The 25,523-nt window shown below is 47.1% G+C and overlaps 1 protein-coding gene across 4 annotated transcripts in view; it reads right to left on the reverse strand.

Moving 5' to 3' along the window:
• Positions 1-10,052: 10,052 nt before the first annotated feature.
• MTERF2 (mitochondrial transcription termination factor 2) overlaps positions 10,053-25,523 on the reverse strand; it is a 45,820-nt gene continuing 30,349 nt past the window's right edge. For 3 of the 4 annotated variants that reach the window (XR_014794718.1, XR_014794719.1, XR_014794721.1), the window contains exons 2-4: positions 22,676-22,791; positions 18,222-18,317; positions 10,053-11,831 (exon numbers count right to left, since the gene is read on the reverse strand). The gene's annotated coding sequence lies outside the window, so the exon portion shown is untranslated. Of the gene's footprint in view, positions 11,832-18,221; positions 18,978-22,675; positions 22,792-25,523 lie in introns of all 4 variants that reach the window. The other variant, XR_014794720.1, reaches the window with a different exon arrangement.

Genomic DNA, 25,523 nt, shown 5'->3' on the forward strand with positions numbered 1-25,523 from the left:
GATCCCCAGGAACTCTGTGTACCAGGCACTGCTGAGATGTTTGGAGACACAAACGTGACTAGAAGCCCCTGTCCCCAGAGTGCCCACAGTGGGGGAGTCCATACCGAACCCTTTCACAGCACAACCTGCAGGGGCTTTAAGAACAAGGTTTCGCCAAAACCGGTTTGGCTCAGTGGTAGAGGGTCGGTCTGCGGACTGAAAGGTCCCAGGTTCGATTCCGGTCAAGGGCATGTGCATTGGTTACAGGCACATCCCTGGTAGGGGGTGTGCAGGAGGCAGCTGGCCTATGTTTCTAGCTCTCTATCCATCTCCCTTCTTCTCTGTAAAAAAAACAACAAAAAAAAAAACAAGGTTTCATAAGTGACACCTGCGCTGAGTATGGGCTTGCCACGTGGGAGAGAGCCCGCTGCCAGAGCTGGCTCAAACAAAAGCTGAGGGCCAGGGTTCTTTCTTTATTTTTTTAAATCTTCACCTGAGAATATAGGGGTTTTTTAAGGTTGTTTGTTTTTATTGATTTGAGAAACTTCAGTGTGGGAGAGAAACATTGATCATTGCCGCTATATGTGCCCTGACTTCGAATCAAACCTGCAACCTTTTTGATGCATGGACAGCACCACAACCAACCAAGCTCCTCCCCACCCCCAACCCCTCCCGGGACAGGGGCACAGGGTCCTGACGTGTTTACAGAACCCAAGCAGTTGAGCGTGACTGAAACAAGGGCTCCTGTGTCTTATGATGACACAGTGACAGCATGTCAGGCCAGGCCAGGCCAGGACACGACCAGAAAGACCCCTCTGGCCGCAGCACGGAGAGCGAACGGAAGGGACAGAGAGGAGCCCAGGTAGGAGGCTGCTGCATTAGTACAGCTGGGGCCGTGGTCGGCAAACTGCGGCTCCCGAGCCACATGCGGCTCTTTGGCCCCTTGAGTGTGGCTCATCCACAAAATACCACGGCCTGGGCGAGTCTATTTTGAAGAAGTGGCGTTAGAAGAAGTTTAAGTTTAAAAAAATTTGGCTCTCCAAAGAAATTTCAACCGTTGTCCTGTTGATATTTGGCTCTGTTGACGAATAGTTTGCCGACCACTGCCCTGGGGGAAGCGGGCGGCCTGGACCAGTGGCAGGAGGTGGAAAGCAGCTCACAGAACTGAGAAAACACTGCATTTACTCACTCGTTAGGAAAGGACACACTCAGGAACAGCCAGGTGCAGGCACAGGGCAGGGTGTGGGCTGGCCAGAGCTCAGGCGCGGACCCCAGCACCTCACAGGAAGTGCTCCCCGCAGGAAGCTCTCTGAACTGCCCTTTGGGGTTCTGCATCCACTTCACAGCACAAGTGTAGCTGGCGATTGATTCAACCTGGCCCTCCACCCTGGCGGTCAGGGGGTGGGACTCGAAGTTCCCACCCTCTGATCACCTGGTGGTCTCCCAGCAGCCAGCCCCCTTCCCTGGGTGCTTTCCAAAGTCACCTCAGGAACAAAACAAAAGACCTCCAGCACTTGGGCCACTCAGGAAATTCCAAGGGTTTGGGGAGCCCTGTGCAAAAAATGGGGACAAGGGTCGAATATGCACATCTATACTAATAAGAGCGTAATATGCTAATTACACTGGCAGGAATTTCATGCATCGGGCCTCTGGTTTAATATAAAGAGCAATTTCACAGCTCTTTTTCATCCTCATCAAGCAAAGTGGTAACAGCAGGAACCGCCTTAAGGTGAAACTCAGGACAGCGTGGCAAGTGCCTCGGTCTTACCCCGCTCCCCTGGACCACTTTCCGCATGGGTCCCAGGCCCTCCTATCTGTTTGCTCAGAAGGCTGGCTCCCTTCTCCTCACCCTCGCTGTGCCTATGCCACTGCCCGCTGTGGGTCTCCGGGACCACACACAGCACAGCACAGCACAGGACGGGGCTGTGAGTTCCACGCTGGCTGTCTCAGTTGACACTCACAGGGAAACGTGAGGATTCTGACACCTGTTCCCTGCCGGGAGCACAGGCTCAGGAAGATGGGGTAACCCAGGCAGAGCTGGGACTGGCAGACCAGGAACGTCCCAAAGCCACACCTGCGTCCCCACACTGTCCACCGAGCTGAGTCACAGCCGATTCTGAAGAAGCCTGTGCTGAGCCCTTGCTCTCTCCCAGGTGCCTGGCGAGCAGGCAGGCAGGAAGGTGGAAGGAAGGGGGGAGGGAAGGAAAGCCCTGTCAACCAGCCTCCCTTCTCACCACCAAGTCCTCGGAGTCCTACGACTAATTAAATGTAATGACTGTGACACTGAGGGCTTGGTGTGAACAGCCTCACTCCAGTCCTCACAACCACCTGAAGGCACGGCCACCGTTGTTCTTCCCGATTGGCAGGTGGGCCAAGGAGGCCTAAGGGTTAGGCCACCGTGTTGGCAGCCCAGCTGGGCTCAGGCACAGAGGGCAGGTCCTCTGCCCTGCCCCCCGCCCTCAGAGGGAGCAGCCTGACCCGATGCCTCTGCTTTTTGCCTCTCGTCTCCGGGGCCTTTCGGAGCATCCCTTCATATCATTTCCGTTTCAATATCTCCGCAAACTGTCTGGCCACCCATGTGGCCCAGAACCACTGTCCTGGCTCCACTTCCTGCTTCCGATTCCTCAGACACTGTCACGGGCCAGGGGGGCTGCCCATCTGCAGCCCCCAGCAGCGCCGCGGTGGGGATTCTCCCAGCATCCCCCGCAGGTCACAGGCGGGCCCCGGCCCTCCAGGGGGTGCTTACCAAGCTAGAACTTGGCAGAACCAGCACGCGAGAGCTCAGTCCTCCCCTGCTCCCTCCCAGAGCACAGCCAGGTTCTGATCGCCAGAGCAGGCGGGCAGGAGGGAGGGCTGTAACTCCCCTGAACACGTGTTTCATTCTCTGCTCTCCTCAGCACCCTCACCATCATCTGTCTACATCCCACCTTTAGGATGGCAGAGAGGGCACCACTCCCCACTCCACTCACCCCTGCCGCCCTCAGCACTCCCTCCCCGCCACCTCCCTCCCCCCCCCAGCTGGTCGGCCCAGCCCCGGGCACACAGGGAGCCTGCGGGCAGCCAGGACCGGTTTCCTCTCCCCGGGGCCTGAGAGCATCCCCCAGACTCCAGTCTCAGTGATTCTGAGGCAGAAGCAGAAGGAAGACCTGCCGGCCCCCAGGCCACCATCCTGCCTGGCCCTCTGATCTCACAGGCCCTTCACCGTGAGGAGAGGGGGGGGGGGCCTGGCGGGGGGGACAGGGTAGGAGATGCCCCTCCCTGTTTTCCTGGGTGTCAATTAGCATAATTTAACAGAAGGGGGCGGGGCGCGGGTATCTGTGTGACTGCAGCTTTGAACTTCTCGGTCCTTTGGGGCTGCTGATGGCCGAGTGACCCACATTTAAAAAGCACTCACAATAAAACGACGCGCTTCCTTTGGTGCCGTCAGCTTCTCCCGTGAAAAGAAGACACGTTTTAAAACTGTCCCTTTTTGTCGGCGCTAATGGCTGTGCGGCGTTTCGGCTCGCCCCGTGCGGCACAGAAAGGGAGGGCACGGAGGGCACAGCTGCGGACACTTCATGGCCCGGCGGCGGGGCGGGCGGCGGGGGCGAGCAGCAGACTGCCTGCCTGTCAACACACGCAGCTGGGAGAGAGAAAGCTCTTAAAGACCCCGCAACGCCCAGTCCAAGATAAATGATGTTCCTGTTTGGAAAGGGGGAGGAATGGAGGTGGAATTCAATAAGGGCTGAAAAGAGGCGGGTTCCAAAGGCCTTTCTTTCTCTGCAGCTAGGCAGCTCCCGGGAGGAACGAGCCAAAGTGGTCCTGGGAGAGGGGGTGTGCGGCCCCGAGACACAAAGCCACATCCTGGCCAACGTGCCCTCAGGCCAGGCCTGGCGGAGCCGGCGGAGGGAGCCCAGCAGGTGGGGGGTGGGCGGTCTGGGGGAGAGAACACCCCGGAAACCCAGACACACTGCCGCCTTGGGCCATAGCCCTGTTTGGGGAAAAGACGGAAGAGCCCCCGATGACCCCTCAGGTGACCTTTAAGGCAGAGAAAACACATGGTGCCACCTGGGGCCCTGATGGAGCCCAGCCCGGCCCTGACCAGCTCTCACGGTGGCCACACTGCGCCCCTCTGCTCTCCTTCCCTCATCTCATTTGAATCTCACCAACACCCTGGGGTGCTTGGCCCCCACATTACAGGGTGAAACCAGAGGTTCTGGAGGGGAACGAGGAGGCGGGATTCACCTCCAGGAGCGGCCGTCTCCCCCTTACAAGCCACCAACTCGGCTCCGAGGCCACTGGCCTGGTGAGTGGACAGACCGCTCTCCTTCACGGAGACCCACGGAGCCTTCGCAAGGAGCAGCTGGGTTGTCTGTGCATGTACTCCCTGCAGGTGTTGGTGGGCAGCAGCTTTTTAAAAATTATATATATAATTTCAGAGAGGAAGGGAGAGGGAGAGAGAGAAATAGAAATATTAGTGATGAGAGAGGGTCATGGATCGTCTGCCTCCTGCATGCCCCACACTGGCGATCGAGCCTGCAACCTGGGCACGTGCCCTGACCTGGAATCGAACCAGGACATCCTGGGGCTTAGGTTGACACTCAACCACTGAGCCACATCGGCCGGGCAGTGGGCACCAACTTTAAAGCAAGTTTTAGCCATGAGTTTGCAAGGAACAGAAACCTCCACTCAATGGGCCTCCAGAGAAGGAAATGTATTATCTCATGAAAACCAGAAGCCCAAGGTGGTGACTCAGTGACGCTACGTCAACCAAAGGGACAATCCTGGAACCGTATTGCATTTATAGGAAGTACAAAACAGGCAGGTAGAAAGCGGGGTAGAAACTAAGGTTATTCAGATCCAAGTAAGTGTTGTTCCAGTCCTAATATCTCTCTACCCGTGTCCTCAATCCCTGCACCCAATATCCAGCCACACTCACCTACCTACCCAGCTTTCCCTGATGTTCCTTTATTCCTGCCCAAGTTACTCTAGTCAGTGGTTCTCAACCTTCCTAATGCCGCGACCCTTTAATACAGCTCCTCCTGTTGTGGTGACCCCCAACCATAAAATCATTTTCGTTGCTACTTCATAACTGTCATTTTGCTACTGTTATGAATCGTAATGTAAATATCTGTGTTTTCTGATGGTCTTAGGCTCTACAGCAGCGTTGAGAACCGCTAGAGCGTCGCCTAAGACCATTGGAAAACACAGACATTCACATTACGACTCATCAACATGAGGAACTGGATGAAAGGGTCGCGGCGTTAGAAAAGTTGAGAACCACTGCTCTGGAGGAATGAATCCCCACTTCTCCACCTGGTGAACTAGGCTTTCAGAAACCACCTCAGCCTTAGCTGGTTTGGCTCAGTGCATAGAGAGGCGGCCTGCAGACTGAAGGGTCCTGGATTCAATTCCAGTCAAGGACACATGCCTGGGTTTTGGGCTCGATCCCCAGTAGGGGGTGTGCAGGAGGCAGCCAATCAATGATTATCTCATCATTGATGTTTCTATCTCTCTCCCTCTCCCTTCCTCTCTGAAATCATATATATATATATATATTTTATATATATATTTATATATATTTTAATCCACCTCAAAGCTTCCCCTGTGAAGCTTTCCAAGAGATATCAGGAAAAAAAAAAAAAAAAATCAGTGCCTTTCTTCTTCCCCTGAGCTTATTCAGTTATTCACTCAACATTTAATTGAGTTGCTACAGTGAGCCAGAGTGTGAAGACCGAAATGAATGGAACATGTCAGGGCTTAGAACAGTGCCGCGCACAGAGAGCCCTGCCTCAGTGTCCGATGGTGGTGGTGACGATGCTGCCGCTGTAGGTCAGAGAGAGACGGCTGATAGTAAGCAAAATACAGACTGACTCATAGAGAGCAGGCTGGCAGCTGGGGAGGTGGAGAGGACTGGGGTGAAGGGATTGAGCAGAAAAGCGAGGAGGAAAAATCATAGACATGGACAACAACGTGGTGGTTGCCATGGGGAGAGGGTTTGGGGGAGTGGAGCAGAGTATCAGGGTGATAAATGGTGATGGAGACTCGACTTGGTTGGGGTGGCGCACACACAGTACAATGTACAGACGATGTGTTGTGGATTTGTACACCTGTATACGTTTGCTAACCAGTGTTACCCCAATAAATTCAATAAAAAGGAAAAAATAAAAGAGAGATGATTGAAACACAATCCATGATTCACGAAGCCCAGAGCTGCTAAGAAAAGCGGGGCAATGTGTACTTTGTAATGAAGCACAGGGCGCTGTGGGATCACCAAGCCAGGATTTCATCCAATGTAGGTTCTGGACAAGGTCAGAGAAGTTCCTCCCAGGAGGGTGTCTCTGTCAGCTCAGGCTGCTGTAACAAAATACCACAGGCTGGGCGGGTGCTGCCCTCATGACCTACTCACCTGCCAAATGCCCTACCTCAGTATACAATCATGTTGGGCATTAGAATTTCAACATGAATTTGGGGCAACACAAAGACTCAGGCCACACCGGAGGAGGCAGAGAAGGAGGTGTGTGAATACATAAGTCCTTATTCCAAGAAGCTGCCCAGGGTCCCGCCTTTCCGCACTGCCCTTTAGAAGCCCTGCAGGGCCAGTTTGCACAAGGCTGGGACAAGCCTATTTTTGACCCAAGAGTTCGTGGCCCAGCTTGACCACCCACCTCGCTCAGGGCACCCAGCTCGCAAGTGGTGGAGCTAGCACTCGGTCTGTTTCTGACTAGGAAGCTTCCGGAGGGATGTCTCCCCGGGAGGCCCGCAGAGTCCCCTGTATTTTCCTTTCACGACACTCTCACAACTTGCAATTACATGATTATATACTGGGAGTACGTGTTTACGGTCCGTCTCCCGCCCTGGCTGTCAGCATTTTGCTCACCACGGAATTCTCAGGACCAGGGAGCAGAAACTGTATCAGAGTTTGGCTCAACATTTCCCTGGGGCTCACACGCCCTGCCCCAGGCTCCGCCCACTCCACGTGAGCCCCACCCGCCCATCGCAAGCCCCGCCCACTGGCCGCAGGCCCCGCCCCCTCAGCCAGCCTGGGGTGAGCCGTGGGCACCGCTGCAGGATCCCTCCGCGGAGCCCGTGCCCAAGCTAAAGCCGGGCGGCTCGGCCAGGCTGCCCCGGGCGGACTCTCCCGCCACCCGCGCCCCGGGCCAGGCCTCTTCGGCCACCCTGGGGCCGCGGAAAGCCCCGGCTGGGTGCGTGTAGTCTGGGAAGAGCGGGAGGTCCCACGAACGAACCCTCGGACCCCAGGCGGCTCCCCGAGTTCAGGCCTGCAGAGCGGAGTTCCCATCCCGGCCAGTGAGAGGCGACAGCCAGCCCCACGGCCGGGTCCCTTGCGAAAGGACCCGAAGGACAGCAGGGGCAGGAGGACAGGATACCGCCCTCAGACGACGGGCTCACAGGCTTCCTCACGACCCGGTCTCCGCTTTCCAAAAATCCGCCACTGCTGGTGGGCGTGGCCTAGCGAGGAACTTCCGGGCGGCTGAGAACTGGAGGGGCGGGGCCGGAGTGAGAGGGCGGGGCTATGGAGGGGCCGGGCCTGTGAGGCGCGGGCGTGAGCAGGCATCCCCTCTCGGGGCTCCGCCCAGACATTGATGAAATTGCCTGGAACTGAAACATTCGAGTGAGATCTGTAGAAGTTCAGTGAATTGTATCAGTATAGATTTCCTGATCGTGATATTGGATTATAGTTATGTAAGACGTTTTATTTCTAACTACATGGGAAACTATAATTGCCTTAAAATAAAGTCGTTTTTTGAAAAAGCAACTCAGGTTGGATACATAACAAAATAGTTTCTAATAAGCTATTTTAAAGTACATTTTTATGTGTACTTCGTGCGTGTCCCCTGAAAGGTCCTTGAAGGCAAAAAAAAAAATCAGTTCTGATTAATGTTTGTAATAATAATAGTAGCTTGTAATTAGGCCAGGGCTTTGTTCATCCTATAATATAAATGAATTTTCAATGAATTCCCAGGCCACAGTACAGTGTTAGGCATTGGGAAGGCAAAGGCCTTTGACTTCAGGGAACTGGCAAGAGGACACAGAAGTGAACCCACAAATATTGATACAATACCGTGTGTTCAGTGAAATGAGAGAAGGTGACAATGGGTTCATTAAGAGCATTCAGAGAGGGCTTCCTGGAGGAGGTGGAGATGTAGTTGATACCTGACAGAGGCGAGCTTACCTTGAATTCAATGAAGATTAAGCTTCTGGGGCCCTTTAAGGTCCTATGAGAGACCTATTTAGCAAAGTGTCACAGGAACATATATCTTTATAAAATTAGAAAAATTAAGATACATATTTCTTATAAAAATAGGCGGGGGATTTTCATAAGCCCTTCACAAAAGAGGATATCCAAATAGCCAACAAACTGGAGGTGGTTTGGAGAGGATCAGGTCTCAGGCAGCTGCAGAACTGCAACAGTGTGGCATGCAGAATGCCTGTAAGGGTGCCCTGCTGGTCCAAATTCCAGCCCCTTCCCAGAGCCCAGGTCTTAGGCTTTTACCCTGAAGACTGTGAACCACTTCCAAGCACAGTGACGGATGACTATCTCAACGGCGCAAGAAAACACTTCTGAAGCCAGATGACCTTTAGGTATTTTAGACTTTCCTATGGCCTGGTCCTATAGCCAAAATTCTACAGAAATCGATGAATCAATTCAAATGAGAAAACTTGGTAAAGGGGTAAACTTTTAAATAGTAAATGACCTGGATGTTTTTATGTTTTTGGTGAAATGCTTAAGACAAACAACAACCTTATCACCACATATAGTAAAACACATCTCTTTCATATGTGATTATTGGTGTTTCTATACCTGGAATATCATGAATATTTTATTTACTGGATGTTTACATTTTAGGAAGAAAAACATTTTTTTAAAAGTGAATATTGGTGCTCCTGGCCAGGTGACAAGCCACCAACCAATATTTCTCTCCCCCACCCCTTCTTTCCCTCTCTCTCTCTCTCTCTCTCTCTCTCTCTCTCTCTCGCCCTCTCCCTTTCTCTCTCTAAAATCAATAAACATATTCTTGGGTGAGGATTAAAAAAAGTGAACATTCGTCATTTGTTGTTCCTAAGATTTTCATACTATAACAAAATTTGTTCTTTTCTCATGAATTTCTAAATGAAGACAAGCAAATACAGCCCTGGCTGAGTACTCAGATGGTTAGAGCATCATCCTAATGCACGAAAGCTGTGAGTTCGCTCTCTGGGCACATATGAGTCAATGAATGCATAAAGGAGTGAAACAACAAATCAGTGTTTCTCTCCCTTCTTCTCTAAAATCAATAAAAAGACAAGCAAGGCCCTAACCGGTTTGGCTCAGTGGATAGAGCGTCGGCCTGCGGAGTGAAGGGTCCAAGGTTCAATTCCGGTCAAGGGCATGTACCTTGGTTACAGTCACATCCCCAAATGGGGGTGTGCATGAGGCAGCTAATCAATGTTTCTCTCTCATTGATGTTTCTAACTCTCTATCCCTCTCCCTTCCTTTCTGTAAAAAATAAATAAAATATATTTTTTAAAAAGACAAGCAAGTACAGAACTGGGGAACAGGTTTTACTAATCAGATAATGTCGTTGTTTCTATAAATGAGAACATTGTTTTATTTTTAACACTAAACATGGAAGCTGTTTCTTAGCAGACTTGGTTGGAAACATGAATGCTCAGTTGTGTATTAGACTGCCCCCTCTGGTATGTAAAGAGGATTTGATTATTATCTTCTTAAATTTCCTCTACTCTATAGCATTGTGGTTGTACTTTTTCAAAATACTACATTACTTTATACCTCTTTTTTCTCTTTTTTTTAATATATATTTTATTTATTTATTTTTTACAGAGAGGAAGAGAGAGGGATAGAGAGTTAGAAACATCAATGAGAGAAAGTCATCGATCAGCTGCCTCTTGCACACCCCCCACAGGGGATGTGCCCGCAACCAAGGTACATGCCCTTGACCGGAATCGAACCCGGGGCCTTTCAATCCACAGGCCTACGCTCTGTCCACTGAGCCAAACCGGTTTCCGGCATACTTTATACCTCTTAAATTGTTTAAAATGTGACCTATAGAACATTGCAAATGGTTTTTAAAAAATGTGAAAATAATACAAACTAAAAGAATTATTTCTGCTGCAAGCATCTTAATGACAAGCCTATGATTTAATGTGGGACACTTTTAATGTGTAATAATCTTTGAAGGCTTGGAAATAAAATTTCTGCTTCATACATCTAAAAAAGTGACCCCTATTCCTTTGGTTTGAATGTCAGATTTTCAAGGACAGCCCTTGTCTCGGTGTTCTCTCCTGTTGTTCCTGTAAACCGCGAGCTTGTCCCAGACGTGCTGATACTTCGGTACCCAATCTCCATGTCCCGGAGGAATGAGGAAGCCGTTGTCTTTGCACTTGAGAGCTGGCTCCAGGACCGAGTGGCAGGTGGCAGAGGCAGCTCGCTGGCCCCTAACGGATCTTCATCCCCTCCAGCCTTGAGAATCCCGCTCCGTGGCGACAACTCCGTGCAGGCGGCATTGTCCCTGCTGCCCACAGAGCTGCGATTCAGGGCCTGTGCTCAGCCCTGCCAAGCTCCCGGAGAGCTCTGGATCCTGCCCGAGTGGTCATCAGCTTCCCGTGCCAGCCGTGTGAAAAGAGGCCACTTTACATTTGATACAAAGCGTCAGCCGGCCTCATTCACGGTGCCCAGAACATGCTAAGCTCCGGACGCAGGGCTGGAAAGTGGCACTCGAACACAAACTCCCCTTCCTGCCTCCCCAGCAAGGCTTTCACAGGCTGAGATGTCAAGAGGTGTTGTTCTGGGGAACAGCCTGAGAAAAGCACCATTCTCCTCACTCCTCCTCACCTGCCAAGAAGCCCAGGGCCACAGGTGCCCCGCGGGGCGAGGAGATGCCGGAAACGTCAGCACATTCACGCCGCTTGAGAAGTGGCCTCTCTGTGCCAACTCCCAACCTTGGCCGCCCCTCGGGGGGCCTGGTTCTCGGGAGCAGCACCTGTCTGCCCAGGCTTCAAACCCCAGCTCCCGCCGGCCGCACCGCACAGAGGCAGGTGACCCATGACCCTCGGAGCCCTGTCCTCCTCTGACAAAGCCCTGCTTGTCTCAGGAGGGTCTGCAGCCCCAGAAAAAAAGAGAAGCCGGGAGACTGACTATATAATTCAGGTGGCCATGAGAGAGGAAGCCTACAGGGCATCATCAGGGAGTCTCCACCCTGACTGCAGTTAGGATCAGCTGGAGGAAATTTAAAACAGGAGACACTGATTTCACTGGTCTGGTGCGGGGGATGGAAGGCAAGACTCCCCATTGAAGCCCGTGAAAATCCCTGGTCTGTTCCGACCCACTTACTTTACAGACAAGGAAAACTGATGTGTGACAGAAGGGGCTATTGAGATTGTCAATCTTGTTCACCCACCGGTTCACAGATGGGAAACTGAGGCCCGGAGAGATTAAGTGGGATCACCCAAGGCTCCATAGCTAGTAAGTAACATCTCTAAGTATTTGGGGCAGTTTGACCTTGGTCTCAAAATGGTCCTACTTGCATCATGTCTAGTTTTATTACCATAAAGCTCTGCTTTAAAGCCGTCAAGGTTCCTACTGCTCAGGGAATCAAGTCTGCCTCCTTTCCATAATATGGCCTCCAGGGCCCCACCGCAGCCTGGCTTCACCCAGCTTCCCAAAGTACCACCTCTCTGCGCAGGCAGGGCGCCTATGCCCTGTCCCCTCGCCTGAGAGGGCCCCACGTGGCTGTCACACCTCCTGGGACAGAGTCACAGGGTCAAGGAGACATGCTCACCTGGGTACTCTGGAGCTTGGAATGTGTCATGTTCACCTAGAGAGTCTGTGCAGGTCTCTTCTTTAGGTCTTTCTAAAACAAAACAAAAAAAATGAGGGTTGAGAGTATGTTTGGAGCTTGGCACGCAGGTTGGGTGCCCTCACACGTGCACGCAGGTCTCCTCCCAGTGCGGGCTGGTGGGAAGGGCAGCGGACAGGCTCCAGCTGGGAGCTGGCTCCTGTAAGCTCCAGGGAATCCAGGAATGCTAGGCTCTGAGCTGCCTTCCAGGTTGTCAAGAAGGTATGCTTGTCAAGATGGAAAGATAGAGCATATTTAACTGTTTGATGTATGAGTTTTAAATATTTAGATGTGGTATTAGGCCTCCACTGGTACCCCCTTGCCCGGGCCCTGGACGTGCTGGGGAGGTGAGCTGACTTCTGAGGGACGCAGGGAAGGAGGGGTGGCAGCAGCTGTGGGCGGGTGAGAGGCCCAGCCGCCCAGTGTGTGTGAGCTCGGCACTGGCGGCTCCCGGAGGGGCTGCAGGCTGTGCTCCTGGGGGAAAGAGCACACACAGTGCTGCTGTGACATGGACCCAGGACGTGGTGTCCCCCAGGCCCTAGTTGGTGAGCAGTTCTTACGAAGTCCTATTTTTAAATTCCGAGGTCTTTTTTTCAAAATAGGATTTCCATGGACTATATGAGTCCTAAGAACAGCACTGCTAGGTCATCAGATATCTCAGATATCTGATTTGCCTACGTAATTTCAGGTGTGTTTTTGAGAAGAGCTGCACCCATCCATCGTCACACCTGCTGGGCATGAGGGCTCCACTGCCTGTTTCTCTGCCAACACTTGACATTGTTCAGCTTTCTAACTCTTGCCAGATCACTGGTAGAAGTTATATTCTAATTTGCAAATTTTAAACATTTCTGTCTTAGTCTGTTTAGGGTGCTGTAAGGAAATACTATAGACTACTACCCTGTCTCCCCAAAAATAAGACAGTGTCAGATTAATTTTTTCTCCCAAAGTTGCGCTAGGTCTTATTTTCAGGGGATGTCTTATCTTTCCATGCGCTAGGTCTTATTTTCGGAGGATGTCTTATTTTCAGGGAAACACGGTAGGTGGCACCATTCCCCCCGCCGGGAATGCACTTCTCTTATCTGCTGTTCATTTTTCAAGCTCCAGCAGCCTCTGACCTCCCGGCTTGGGCAAATGTCTCAGCCCATTACAGGCTTGTTCTCCACCTCTTAGCTCTTGGTAACCGATGAACCCCACTATGCTGCAGGTTGCCTGACCTCGTTTTTGCTTTTTAGGAAGTCGAGATGCCTACCATTTTCAGCAGCAACAGAAACACCTCACTGTGTGTTCTGGAGGCTGGAAGTCTGAGCTCAGGGTGCCAGCATGACGTGGTTCTGGGGAGGGTCTCCTTCTGGGTTGCAGATGGCTGTTTTCTCCTTGTGTCCTCGAATGACAGAGGCACAAGCAAGTTCCCTGAGGTCCCTTTTATAAGGGTGCTAAGCCCTTTCAAGAGGGCTCTACCCTCCTCACCTGATTACCTCCCACAGGACCCACCTCCTAATATCACGTTAGGGGGCTAGAATTTCAATGTGTGGGACGCCCCATGCAATTCATAACGATTACTGGTGATTTTGAGCAGCTCATCACATGTCTGTTGGCTTCAGTCAGCTCCAGAGCCTCATGCTGACCCATCAGCCAGCCCCCCTCTCCTCGCTGGGACGCCAAATAGTGGAGATACCTGTGATAACGCAGCATTTGCCCTTCCTGTGTATTCTCATGGCTTGGGGACCCCATCTCCTCCCTCCTCGCCCCCCTAGAGACCCGTTCTCTGGCCGCACTGATGGACATCCAAAGCCATTCCTCTCTCAGAGACTTTGGCTCCCACTGTCCCTTCTGCCTGGACCACTAACGTTTTCAAGGCTGCTTCCCTCCCTCCTCTGAGTTTCTTCTGTTCAAATGTCATTTCCTCGGTGACATCTTCTCTCCGCTTTGTATCTAAAGTAGCTCTTTGACTATTTTCTCCTCTTCGTCTTCCTTCTTAGCCTCCCATCGCCCGGCATTCCCATTCCTGCTGCCTGTCACGGCATCTGCTGGCCTGTCCCTTAGTGTCTGTTTCTGAGGTGCCCCGTTAGCGAGAACTGTGCCCTCACACCCGGAAGGGGGCCTGGCACGTAGTAAGCACTCAGTGATCAGCTGCTGAATAAACCATCGTCAGTTCTTCCTCCCCAGACAGTGTCGCTTAACTGCAAACATTTGGATATTTATCCATTTCCTCAGGGTGGTTTTTAGATCGTTCGTGGGTTAGTGTGGGAAGAAGCATTGCAAAGGGACAGAACTAAATCGTGGACTAAGTGGGAGACTGAACGAGCTCCCCTGGGGTCTCTGGGGCATTCCTCAAACTGACCGGTCTATGCATTTCCAGATCTGGCTTTGGAAAAAAAAAAAAAAAAAGGAAGCTTCTTCTAAATGTGAGATTATTTCCCACATTTCATATAGCACAATGGTTGTCTTGTGTTGATTCTACTGTCTTTAGTCCTAAATGTTTTTCTTATCTGCCAAAAATACTTCCCATAAAAATGGATCATTTTTTACACTTAAAATTTTAGTTCAACACAATGACAGAGAAGTAGAATAGCACTGGTCACAGTTGCACAAACTCTCCCTAAAAATCTTAATTCTACTTGGTTTCTCTGGAACATGCAAAAAAAAAAAAGTGGTTAGGAAACCCTGGGACTAGAATTTAGCCACAGCCGTGTCTTAAAAAAAAAAAAAAAAAAAAAAGAGAGAAAAAAAGTCTGCTGGAGGTTGGAGTGCCAGTTGTATAGGGCTGCCCATTGTTTAAGAGAAAAAAAGTTTCAACCCCAGGGTGGAAAAACTAACACTGTCACTAGGATATGAAGAAACCATGGTGAAGAACTAGGATGGCAAGGCCCCGCATAATGGCTGGCGGCATCTGCTCCGAGGGCCTTTATCAGCAGCCTTGTATGTTCTATTCAAGACTCTCACAACGATTGTTGGCATGATGTAGACAAATTGACGCAAATTAGTTTAGCACGGGCTGTGCAAAGTTTAAGCTTGTTGAGCAACACACGTGGACCACATAGCAACAGCTCCCAACACGATGCAAAAAGGTGCTGGATGCAAAGTACCAGCTTCCCAGCTCCCCCTCCTCCCCCAGGTGGGGAGCAGGACTCACAAATGACTGTGGAGGCTGGGGCCGGGGCAGGCAGCAGAGGCCAGAGCCCCCGCCCTCACCTTGAAGGCCAGTGACAGTTGAGAGAAAAAGATCTCCTGAAAGTGCCGCCTGTGCTAACACCGAAGGCCTGTTATTTCATGGCCAGAGATCCTCAAAGGATCGGCCCCGAAGATTAAGGGGATTCCGCCACTTTGCTCTTTACTTTTGGTTCAAGTATCTTAAGGCAATTTCTTGGGGGCTGGTGTCACACAGACCACCTAGAGGGGCCTTCTAATTGTATTTACAGTAATTTAATTACAACGGGGAGCGAGAGCTTCAGAAGGCAGGATTTACCCGGATCCACACTCTAGGTGCCGCTGGCAGAGTTTTAATCTGTTAAATCAATAGAGAAGTGGTAAAAATAAAGCCACTCCAAAGTTTGGAAACCACTTCATGGGCTTTTTTTTGGGGGGGTGGGGGGGCGAGGAGGTTGGGAGGGTGAAGGAGACATTTTCCTGAGGTCCACGGCTTTCCCACTTTTGTTCATATTACTTTATACTGCATGCGTACATTATATCCATCTGATCACACACAGACTGAGGTGCATTCACAACACCCAAACCCTGTGTGTGTGTTTAATTACATATATCTCTGGGAAGTTAGTGAAGAACTTAGTAGCAGTGGGGCAGCTGGGAGGACACCTAGGGAAGGGCATAAAAGGTCAGGGTAGGAGGCAGATTTACTTTTAATTTAATTACCCTTCTTTTGTACCGCTGTTTTAGGGTGTTTTTGTGTGTTTGTGTTTTTTTTATGGAAAAAACCTTTACACCAAGCATTTAAAATAGTTTTTCAATTAATCCATAAGGAAAATTTGCTGCAACTATTAAGTCACCAGAGCCAGCAACCCCTACGTCTGTCCATTTAGATTGTTTGGCCAACTAAGCTACCTGGCCTTGGTAGGTGTCTTTCCCTTTAAGGGCCTCAGCTTTCCTGCCTGTAACGGGAAGGGATAGACCAGCTACTTCTAAAGGCTCCTTACCCTCTAAGTGTGAGGCTGACCCCAGCCCAAGAACAGCGCGGGCTGCTACTGCCATCTAGCGGTGCACCCAGGGCCTGCGGGGTCCGCTTTCCGGGGGCATTCTGAAAGAGGTCTGGGGGCTATAGACCAAAACACAAAGACTTCATTGGCTATGTGAACATCCTGCAGCCCCTACGTGCTTTCTGGAGCAGTAGAGAGTATGCGTATGTCAACATATCCTGTGATAAAAATAAAATAGTCCTGAGCCTGCTGTCAATGACTGCAATCCAGTGGCTTCAAGGGCCTTTGGGATATGCTCAGGCCGCTCAGTGTAATCGATATTTGCTGGGGACCCACTGTGTGTGCAGAGCACTGTGCAAATGCCTGCGTGGTGAAAAGAGGCAGGAATCTGGCATTGTGCAGTTCAGACACTGTATCCTATAAGGACAGACATCAAGCAACACTTTAGAGAGGTATAGTCCCCATTGTCCTGTGCGTTCCCAGCAGCTAACACACACTGGCACATTTAACAAACACTTGTTTTCAGTAAATGAACAAAACAATGGACAAGTGACCTGGATTTGAAGTCACAGTCCCCTGCGCATGAGGGCATTTTCTCCCCGGAGCCTCCGTTCCTAATCTGTAAAGCAGGAACAATAGCATTGCCCTGACTGTGATATAACGAAGGGCAATGCCTCTGCCAATGGGAAAATAGCAAAAAAAGGTGAGGAAGGGGAGTCTCCACCTTTTGAGGTTCATCAACCACTTATTTTGCATGAATAAGAAATACATTTTTTATTCCCAAAACTGAGATTTCTATTTGAAACTAGAAAATGTTTTCTGCCACGTAGTCTAAGTTTACTTGACAGGCTAACAGGTGTCCTGTGGAAACAACCCAAATTCAGTGTGCCATGCACACAGAGATGGCTCTCTCCAGCCCACCCTTCTGCCCCCGCCTTTTCCTGGCAAATGAAGAGATTGTGCTCTTTGTTTTTACTTCATCTTCAGGTTTCCATATATGTAAATGGAAGGAGGCAAATTAGATAAACTCTAAAGTTCCTTCCTTCCTTTGGAAACAGATTCTAACAATTTGTCCAGCAAGGGCGCTATGGCCAGTCCAATGTTGTGAAGAAACTGTGATATGCTGCCACCTGTTGGTGATTCACTATATTATTTTAATTTTTAAGCAAAGCTCAATTTTAGTATTTAAATATTAACTACAATCTGATTTTAATACACATATTTCCAGTAGAAGCTCACTATAGTGCCAAGAGAAAGTGGTATTTTCCCTAAAAATAATAATAGCCAAAGCATTCGGCGCTGGATGCTACCTATACGCTCCCACTTCAATCCTCACCATCGCCTTAGCCTTAGGTTCCTTGTCTACCACCCCTCTTACAGGTGAGGAAACGGATAGGCAGCGAGGTAATAACGTGCCCCAAGGCGCACAGGTGGACAGTAGAAGAGGCAAAACTCAAGCCCAGTCCTTTCTGAGCTCAGGGACAGAATATTAACCCATGTTCCCAACAGGTGAGTTCTACATTGTTGATTTCCTTGCGTTTGGTTAGAAAAGTTCTAACATCTTTGTAGAAATTTTATAAATTACAAAGAAAACAAAAAGAACTTGAAATCCTCTGACTAGGGTGAAATAAATGTTAAAATTTTGTGCATATGTCCAATTTTTTGTTTTTCTTGTTAATCCTCACCCGATGATATTTTTCCATTGCTTTTCAGAGAGAGTGAAAAGGAGGAAGGGAGTGGGAGAGAGATAAACATCAATGTGAGAAACACACATCGATTGGTAGCCTCCTGCACTAGCCAGACTGGGAACTAGGAATTAAACCCAGGTATGTGCCATTGACAAGGAATCGAACTCTTGACCCTCTGGTGTGTGGACCAATGCTCTAACCGCTGAACCACACCAGCCATTAGCTAAGAAGCAAAGAATCTGAATCATGTTTGAGAAAGGAAAAACATATCTATGGACTTATGTTGAATGAGCAAGGAAGATTTAATTCTGAATCGATGACTGGCAACATCCAGTTTTGCCTCTTAGAAATAATGCAGAAAAATCTTACTAAGTTTATGCTTCTGTGAATAACAGAATGTGCTGTTAACAAGAAAATAGAAAGAAACCCAACTATATGGATGATATAAAAACTCCTTCAGTGAACAGGCGGTGCTATCACCTGACTTCAGCTTGTGAGAGCTTCATCATTTCTGGCTAGTTGCTTTTCTTGTTTTGTTTTTGTTTGTTTGTTTTTTTTCACCTTACCTGTAATTCAGTGTTTTTCGAATTTTTTCTTCTTTTCTTGTGCGATTCACCTTGCAACAGCAGAATTGATGCACTGCACTCGAACAGTCAAGAACCCTAAAGAAAGTTTAAATCATATATAACTGACAAACTCTGTTACTCTAAAGTCAACATTACGTCTAATAAAACAAAAAAATCCCAACAATATATCTTAGAGATTTTTCCAAATGAGTTTATAGAATTTTCTCACTTTTGTTTGTTTGTTTAAACAAGTGCATAGTATTCCATTGTGTGGGTGGACCACAGTTTAAATCATTTCGATGCTGTAATGAAAATCATGCATTCATCATCTCACCCATTTGCAGATAGATCATTAGGATAAATTCCCAAAAGTGGGATTGCTGAGTCAAGGGTAAAAGTGCTTGCAATTGTGTTAATTGCCAAGTTGCCATTTTGGAAGAGTCACTCATTTGGCATTCCATCAGTACAAGGCAAGGCAGTGTATATTTCCACAAGCCTCTCCAAGAGAAGGTGTTGCTAAACAAGGGGGCCTCCGCCAATCTGATAGGAGAAAGTATCTCAGGGTAGTTTACATTGGCAGCGCTCTCAGAATGGATGCGGAGTGAGGATCAGCATCTTCTCACATTGAAGAGGCATTTGTCATCTTCCTTTTTCTCTTTCTGTGGGAGCTCGGTTCTTGTACTTCGCCCATTTTCCCACTGTGTTGTTGTTTCATTTCATCTTAAGTTCTAGCAGCTTTCCATAGTGAGTTGTCTACTACAGGGATTAAATGCAAATATTTTCCCCAGTTTACTATTTGTCCTTCATTATGGTATCTTTTACTTGAAGAGGTTTTAGATTTCTATATAGCCAATTTATTACTCTTTTTTTTAAAGGCATTTGAATTTTGAATCACAGTTAGAAAGACATTCCCAAATCCAAGGCTATAAAAAAAAATTAAACATGTTTTAATTAAGTACCATTGTAATGGATATCTTTTTTTTTTTTACCCCAAGTAAAAACTTTCAAAAAGCATTTTTACTCCACCAAATGGATATGGCACCTTCATCATACAGAAAATTCTCATACATATTTGGTTCTTCCTCTGAATTTACCATAATGTTCCATTGATCTGTGATCTATTCATGCTCATTGTTTTAATTATTTACTGGTAACCCAGTGCACAAAATTTGTACACATTAACAGGGAATTAATTAAAGGAAATATTTTAATATTGCTATTTGCCCTTTCTCTGCAATAAAAATGTCAGAGATGAAAGAAAATTAGTAAAATGTATATGAAAATCTGCATTCTGTCAGAGTCTGGGGTGCGCCACAGGAACAAGAGTCAAGTCCCCACCCACCCACATGTGCCTCAAAATCGCATGAGACCCGGCCAGCCCTTCCCCATTGGGCTAGATCCAGACCCAGCTGGCCCCAACCCCATCAAGCCCTGCCAGGTGAGGAATGCAGCCTCAGGTCACCTGGCCTGGCGCCAGGAGGGAAGGCACACCTTGAGGTACCCTGGCCCAAGCCAAGGGGTACAGCCTGAGACCCCTGTCAAGCCCCACCAGGCAAGGGAGTACAGCCTAAAGCCCCTGCCCCTGCCCAGCGCTATGCGGCTTCAGGTCCCTGCTGATTACTCATTAAGGCTTGTTATGGGAACTCCACCTCTGCTGTGGGTGCAGCCATCTTGTTATGGTGTGACAGTCAATTTGCATATCCCCTCTTTATTAGATAGGATACTTCATAGCATGTTTTATATTTGATAGGACTAGTTTCCTCTCATTGTTTTCTTGGCAACTTTTGCTTGTTTACATTTTCATCTTAACATCATATTCAACTTGCCTAGATTTTTTTTAAGTTGATATTTTTATTGGAATCAAGTTAAATAAATATATGGACAGTTGCAATCATTTTGATGTTCAATTTGTCCTATCTTTGCCAGTGAGAATCACTTTAATTTGGCTTCAAGTTCATCTTAAATTTAAAAAATTGATTATAAAAAATTTCAAACATACATAAAATTGGAGAAGATAGAAAACAAATCCTCAGCTTTAACAATTTATCAACCAATGGGGAGTCTTGCATCATCAATACCCACATCCAGTCCCACTACCCACAGATTACTTTTAGACAAATAACAGATATTATTTGTATTACCTAATTCATAAATATTATAGCGGGTACTAAATTATAAGAACTCCTTTTCCAGCTTGTTTGTGCTATAATCCTAGCTAATAAAAAGAGTAGTATGCAAATTGCCGTACTTCCGCTATACTCAACAGCCACACCCACCAGCCAATCAGGAACAAGTATGCAAATTAACCCAACCAAGATGGCTGCAGCCACAGAGAGAGCAGGAAGCTAAGCTTTCTGCCTGTCCTGGCCTGCCTCTGCTTAAGGTTACAAAGTTTCAATTATAGAAGATAAATAAATCCCATCAAAAATGGTGGCAGCCATGGAGCTGGAGAGAGCAAGAAGCTTGAGTTGCCCTCAGCAATGGAGGAAGCCAAGTTTTTGCAGCCCTGGCCTGCCTTGGCCTCTGCTTAAGGCTACAAAGTTTCAATTATAGAAGATAAATAAATCCCAAATACCAGGGCCCCCGCTTGGGTCGCTGGGGGGCATGGCCAGCCTGAAAGCCACCATAGACCCCTCACCCAAGCCACCCCATGCCCCAAGGGAACCCCCAAACTGATTTGGGACACCCTTCAGGGCAAACCCGCCGACCCCCACCAATGCACCAGGCCTCTATCCTATCTAATCATATCTAATAAAAGAATAATATGCAAATTGACCAACACTCCAACACACAAGATGACTGCCCCATGTGGACACAAGATGGCCACCACAAGATGGCCAGCAGGGGAGGGCAGTTAGAGGTTACCAGGCTGGCAGAGGAGGGAAGTTGGGGGCAACTGGGGCTTCAGAGAAGGGCATTTAGGGTGGGGACCCAGGCCTGCAGGGGAGAGAAGTTGGGGGGAACTGGGCCTGCAGGGCAGGGCAGTTAGGGATGACCAGGCTTGCAGGGGAGGGCAGTTAGAGGCAAACAGGTTGGCAGGGGAGCAGTTAGGCATCAATCAGGCTGGCAGGGGAGTGGTTAGGGGGTGATCAGGCTGGCAGGCAGAAGCAGTTAGGGGCAATCAGGAAGGCAGGAAGGCAAGCAGTTGGGAGCCAGCAGTTCTGGATTGTGAGAGGGGTCCCAGATTTGAAAGAGTGCAGGCTGGGCTGAGGGACACACTCCCTCATGCACAAATTTTGTGCACTGGGCCTCTAGTGGTAAACATAATCAACTACTGTAGATGACAATGAAGGACCTTATAGGTTCAACTTTGGGCTGCTCTACTCTGTAATTTTTTTTAAAGCTCCACCTTGTCCAATCCCATTTAACTCTTTACCATTGAAAAGGTTTCTGCTACCATTTGGGTGCTTTGCCACGAGGTAAAGCAGTTTAGGTTTATACTAGTCCTCTGCATGAATCTAACATCTATACTGGATGTGGTCGGAAATAGTAGTCATTACACTCTGCCTATTTTGAAGTATCCAGCTCAAGTCCTTATAAAAGCAGGCATTTGGCACTTATTAAAAGATAACTCTCTCCCTCTCTCTGTCCCAGGAGCTTTCTGCAACCCACATCCATATCTATCTTGCATTCATTCAGTCCTCTTTTTCTGACCACTTATTTTGGCATTTACTTGTGATATCATTTAATGATTTAAAGACACTGCATGTTCATCTGTTTTGCCTTTATCTATTAATAGATAGTAAACTCCCCAATGATAAGATTTTTGTTATCTTCTAGTGTTAAACATATGGCTGGTGTATAACAAATGCCCAATGTTTTGGTTAGATTCTCCTGACTCTAAGAAACAAAGGCTATAGTAACCATAAGTAATAGAGGAACCAGGCAAAGCCAAATAGCCATAGGAAGAGCAGGGCCTGTAGCAGAATCAGACTACAGGATATTTAGTGTTTTACCACTCTGTAGGGTAGAACCAGGGGTAGGAGGCAGATTCAAACTGGGGTACTGAGATTATTTTCCCCCAGACATATAGACTTGGGTATCAATGATTCTAGTAAGAAAGCTGTTTGAAACTGATCTGGTTAGGGACATGGAAAGATAATGGAAGTGGGAATAAGGAAAGAGAAGCTAGAGGTGGGAGTGAGAAAAGCAGAGGGTAGCTCCCTTGGTCATAGAGTCTACCAGTTTGTGGCTGTAGCTCCTCATGAGGTCTGGCTGCACACAGTGCCCTTGCCTCCCATGAGATATTTGCACAAACATCTCCTCAACTCCACCTCCTTTTTGACTTCAGCTCAAGTGGGTTTCTCTTTCTTACAAAAAAAAAATAAAAAATCCTTTTTAGTAAATCAATTTCCTACTCTAAAATGGTTCCTCACTAAGACCATAAGATAGTGATCTATTAAAGCACTATTTACTATTTTATTAAATTTTATTAAAATTGGTTAATGGCTTACCTTTCAAAATTGAAGGCCCTCCTTTTCGGAACTATTGGGAAGAGAGAACATCACTTCCAGTGTGCACACGAGAAAATTCCAAGTCACAGGGAGAGGTGAATCAAACAAACCAATGGCTAAAAAAGAGGAGAACAAATTTAGCAACTGACAGAAACAATAAGTGAGAATCTTCAAAATTACCGATGCTCTGTCCCAGGTCCAGGTTAGGAGACTTAGAGAGAATTCAGAGCTGGAAGCAGGAAATAATGCAAAAAGGAAATTGAGCTAAAAAATGGGAGGTAAGCCAGATGGGGTTTCTTCTTTACAATTGACTGTGGTTGAGCAGGAGGAAGAGATGCTAGAGGAGACTGGTGAAATGCAGCCCCTGGCTAAGTATATACACATTAAAGATGATTCTATGAAAGACCTGGAAGTGCAACTGGTTGACCCCAAAGACATGCCAGATACAACACGCCTGACCCAGTTTTACTTCTTCAGGAAAAGTTACTTTGGCAGAGTCTCAAAGTCAAGAAACTCCAGGAAAACAAAGACAACAGTGACTACTAATGCTGGAAGAGTTGGTGGATAAACCAAGTGAGCTCATTGAGACCTTTTAAGCAGAGAACAGCTCGGTGGCCATCTAATGAAGTTTTATACTCAAACAGGAAACAGTAAGAGTGAATTCTGTGAAACTGGAAGGTTCCTAGGTACTATGCAGTCTTCTCTAAGGGCTTCTTAAAAGGAGCCTGGAGCGCTTAAGCAGAATGAAGACTCTGGCCCCCACTGCCTCTGGAGAAAAGGGAAATTAGGAAGTCCACAAAAAGCAGGCCTTCTGAGCACTGGTGGGTGGGAGAACTTTGTCCACTGTGGCAGAGATTATTGGTGACTTCTGATAGCAGAACTGTTAGCATGATCTGTAAAGTTAAATCTCAAATTAATTCACCCAGATATTAGATCTCTAAACCACGAGGTTACAAAATGTATTTGCACATTTTAAATCATTCTAGTTCATTCCCGTCCCTAAGTCTAAAAGAGCAGCCCCTTATGCTCCTAAAGGTCAGCACTTCATGGTAATTTCAGTAATATAACTAGAGTTTGAAGATGCTCAATTTGCTTTTATGTTTTTGCCTAATTGCTCACCACACTTGAGCACTGTTGGCTACTTTCTGCTTTCAAATACTCCTTACCTCTACAATACAGCATCAGGAAGCACATTTGTGCAATGAACATGTTCCTGACAAACTGTAAATCAGGGTGTGTTTTTTTTAAACTAATTCTATTTTCCCATAGTTCAAATAGCTTCAGAAATGCTTAATCTTCATCTGTGATTGATCAGTTGGCAGTGATGGTCAACTTCAGTTTTAAGTTACTCTACCATAAACCAATTCCTCTTCGTTAAAAAAATCATCTAAATGTATTATCAATTGTTACTCTATAAGAAAAAAAGGGCAAGTCTTTCATAATGTACATTTTCCATCTTCTTTCTTTAGATTTAGAATTTAATATCAGGTGTGCTACTTCAGAGTTTTCATATGGCCCTACTTCATCCCAACTTTTTTCCATTTTAACATCTTTCTTTTTGGTCAAACTTATTGAGAAGTAACTTAATACAATAAAATTAGTCTTTTTAATGTACAGTTCTGAGTTTTGAAAGATGTGTGCATTATGTATCTCACGTCACACTTTAGATATAGAATAGTTCCATCACCCTCCAAAATTCCCTCAATTCCCTTATTAGTTAACCTCTCCCAGCTCTCAACTACTTTTGAGTTTGCATCTTTCACTTAGAATGATACATTTGAGATTCATTTGTATTGTTTGGTCCCTTTATTTGAGTAGATTTCATTGTATATATGCACCACCATTTGTTTATCCATTCGCCAATTAAATGGCACTTAGATTGGCCCCAGTTTTTGGCTATTATAAAATGTGTATCCAAGTTTTTGTGTGAACATGTTTTCATTTCTCTTGGGTAAATATCTAGGAGTCCTATAGTAAGTGTATGTTTAATTTTATAAGAAACTGCATAATTGTTTTCCCAAGTGTTTCTACCATTCTGTATTTCCATCAACAATGTTTAGAAGTTCTTATTGACCCACATCCTCAATAGCATTTGCAATTATTTTTATTTTAACCAAGTTGTGGTTTTAATTAGCATTTCCCTAATGACTAATGATCTTAAGCATCATTTTTATGCCATCCATTATCTTGTATGGATATTGTTCAATTATATTTTTAAAAATTGGTTTGTTTTATGTAGTTCATATATTCTGAACACAGAATATGTATTTATCAGATATGTATTTTGCAAATATTTTCTTCCAGCCTGTTGCTTATTCTTTCGTTTTCTTAAGTGTCACCCAAAGAGCATAAGTTTTTAACACATTTTTTTCTTTTATGGATTGTGCTTTAGATATTACCCAAGACATTTTTTGCCTCACCCAACATTACAAAGATTTTCTTCTTTGTTTTCTTCTAAAGCTTTCTAATTTTACATTATGTCTATGAACCATTTTGAATTATTTTACAGGTGGTGCAAGGAATGGATTGACAGACCAAAGTTCTTTTTTTTTCCTTGCAAAATGATGTCCAATTACTCCAGCATCCTGTTTCTTTTCACTATTCTTTTTATAAGGTTGCATGTAGCAAACACGCTATATAGAATCTACAAAAAATATGGAACCCCGTCAGCTTTTGGGTGACAAGCATATGGCTGGATACAGGAGAGCAGTTCCATTTCTCTGACTGGCAAGAAGTGCCTACATAGTATGCTTTCACTTCATCGACATGCACACTATAGGATAGTCCAAATTGTTAATGCCCTCTAGGCAAAGGTCACCAGGAACACACCTGTGGCTGAACAAGTTGA

Source organism: Pipistrellus hanaki, assembly GCF_964339955.1.
Source record: "Pipistrellus hanaki genome assembly, chromosome: 3".
Lineage (NCBI taxonomy): Eukaryota > Metazoa > Chordata > Mammalia > Chiroptera > Vespertilionidae > Pipistrellus > Pipistrellus hanaki.